The sequence below is a fragment of the Tupaia chinensis genome, unplaced genomic scaffold (genome assembly GCF_000334495.1).
Source record: "Tupaia chinensis unplaced genomic scaffold, TupChi_1.0 Scaffold145304_1, whole genome shotgun sequence".
NCBI classification, from domain to species: Eukaryota; Metazoa; Chordata; class Mammalia; order Scandentia; family Tupaiidae; genus Tupaia; species Tupaia belangeri.
This window is the reverse complement of record NW_006205165.1, coordinates 723,258-726,292: the sequence shown is the minus strand read 5'-3', so window position 1 is coordinate 726,292 and position 3,035 is coordinate 723,258.

The following is a 3,035-nucleotide window of genomic DNA, read 5'->3' as shown; positions in this document are numbered from 1 at the left end:
CGAGAAATCACCCCCCAGGGGGGATGGTCACACTGCAATCCCTTCTCCTCCATTCTCCTCTCGGGATCTTGGGCGGGCACGCATGCACACGCGCCTGGCGTGAGTTTTAAGCCACCTGGTCCAGGACGCGAACCACGGTCGACTACGTGGGAGTCCAGCGACATAGCCATTACGCTAACTGCTGGTTCCCTCTCCATAAACTTTTTGAAGATATATCTGCCCATGTCACTTTCAGTGACCATAATATTAAGGCTGAATTGCTTTTTATTATTTTGTTTAGGAGAGAGAAAGTAAAGGGGAGGCAGATAGGAACAAGTACCCCTGGCAGGTCTCACCATGCCAGAATCCGCTCTCCTTGGCCCCCAGCCATCCAGAATCACAAGCACCTGTGGGCACACTCAGCCTATTCAGGCTGACTAAGTACCTGAACCCAGGGACTCCCACATGGCTCCAGCATTGCACAGTAGTGCCCTACCACCTCTACCTACACCACCAAGACTAGGCCAATGCTAAATTTATTTTCTTTCTTTTTTTTTTTTTTTTTTTTTAGTAGTTTTTAAAGCATTATTTATTTTAATTTTATTTGTTATTAGTTTTTTTAACGATTTATTTATTCATTCATTCATTCATTCATTTTAATTTGACCAGAGAGACACACACACACAGAGGGGAAAGCGCGAAAGCAAGCCGCCAGGTCCAGGATTTGAACCGTGGTTGGCCATGTGGGTGTGCCCAGCACTTTAACCACCACGCCACCTGCTGGTCCCCATCATTAGTTATTTTTTTAATTTGACCAGAAAGAGGCAGAGAAACGGAAAGTGAGAATGCAAGTCACCCACCAGGTCCAGGACTCAAACCATAGTCGACCATGTAGGAGTCCAGCACCTTAACCACCTCACCACTTGCCAGCTCCTAAAGCTGAATTTCTTAATGTGGCATCTGAGAACGGCTCTGTAACCTCAAAAATCTCATCCTTTCCTGGTCTCCTAGTTCCCATCAGTGTTTTTGCCCAAACTGTCCCCAATACCTGGGGAATGCTGAGCCCCAGCTCGGATGTCACCTCCTCCTATCTCCTACTTCACTTTATTAACGACTGTTTTCCTATCTCCCCCATTATGCTGGGAACTCCTTGAGGGCTGACATGGTACCTTGGTCCCCTCTGAGGTCTTGGTAACTGAAGCAGGGGCTTAGCTCATATTTGTGACCTGAATGAAAAACTGTAGGAATAACAGCCGGCCCTGAGCCCACCCGGTTGGGTCAAGAGGCCTGACTTCCCACACAGTCATATGTGACAATGAGGAAAACGGCCAAGGAGGTGAAGTCAGGCTTGGAACCGCACTCAGATTGGAAGGCTGACTCCATCCCCCAAGCAGCAGGGAACAGGGGTCAAGGAAGAGTAATCACTCACATGTGTACAACACTCTAGAGTTTATAGCCATAGACATTATCTCATTTGACCCTGGCACAGCCTCACTATTGGAGGTATTCTTATTTTCCCCCACCTGACACCTAAGGAAACTGAGGCCCAAAGAGCCAAGGTCATTTGCCCAAAGTCACACAGCTGGGAAGTGACAGCCTCATGGCTTGAAAAACAGGTGAGTCTGGCAGCAGAGCCCCTGCTCTTGTGATCAGACCAGGCCTGTCAGGAGCTGGGTGGGTGGGTGGCCAGTGAGGGTTGACAGCCATTCCCCCCACACACACCTATTCCTACTGGGTTTCAGCTGACAGACAGTAGCATGAACTGGCATCTACTAATCCCCTCATTCCATTCAATGCTAGGTGACACAGCCTGGGATTCAAACACGGCAAGGAATCATCCATATTCCAGACTCCAAAGGTAACACTTGGGAGAGGCTCAAGGAAAATGTGAGAGAAGTCCAGAGAGGCCGTGGGAACCTTCCTCTCCCAGGAGCTGTTCAGAGCAGAGCCCATTAGGTCTGAGAGGGCTTGCCCTGCCTCTAGGGGAGGGCAGCTTCCTCCCTGTATTTCCCCAGCCGAAATCCCCCTTGACAAGTCTATTGCAGGGACCCTGCCTCCTTTCTGGCTGGGCACTGGGCCCAGCCTGTCTTCTGTCTTGGCTGGCAGCAGCTGGGCCCTTGCACCTGTCGGCAAGTTCCCCTGCTTCACAAACACGTGTCCCCACCCAGACCCGCGCTGCTTCAGATGGCCTTTCACTTAGGCCTTTGCCCCACTTTGGGCCTTTCTCATTCAATTTCTTTCCCTTACCTTGGTTTCTTCTCAGGAGCCTGTTCACTTTCACAATCTCTCTCCTCATTGTTACCTTTCTCTCCCTCTCAATTATTTTTTCCTCTCTCCATTGAATACATTTCTTTCTGCTCAGCCTCTCCACCCACCCCCAAGTCTAACCAGGTATCAATAGGTATTCTTGGCCTGGTCCTTGTTGCCTAGTGATGAAGACACCCTGATCCCACGTGGCCAACTGTGCAGTTCAAATCCCAGTAATATGACTTGAAAAACATACCAGGCATGTGCATATGCATGCCCCAAATCCTGACAGCATGGAGAAATGGAGAAGGGGATTCAGCACGCCCACCCCCCGTGGAGGGTGCTTTCCCCTCTTCCTGTCTCTTGCTGGCAAGCACGCACACGTCCTCTAGCGATTAAAAAAAATTTTTAAAAGTACTCTCATTTCCCTCCACCTTACAACTGAGGAACCCTTAATGGTGAGAAGTTCTGATGAAGTCATCTCTCCAGTCCCTACCAGTTATGAGAAGCCCTCGTGGTAGGTAGGGGAGCACCTGATTAAAAAGTGGGAAAAGGGAGATGGAATGAGAAACAGAGAGTGAGAAATCACCCCCCCCCCAGGGAGATAGTTATGTCCCAATCACTTCTCCATTCTCCTCTCAGGACTTTGGGCACGCACCCACGCACACCCAGCATGCATTTTAAGCCCCAGGTCCAGGACTCGAACCGCGGTCTACTAGATGGAAGTAACCATTACGCCATCTGCTGCTTCTGCCAGCACCCTTTTTTGCTAACTTCATGACCTCAGCAAGGTTACCTCACTTCTGAGC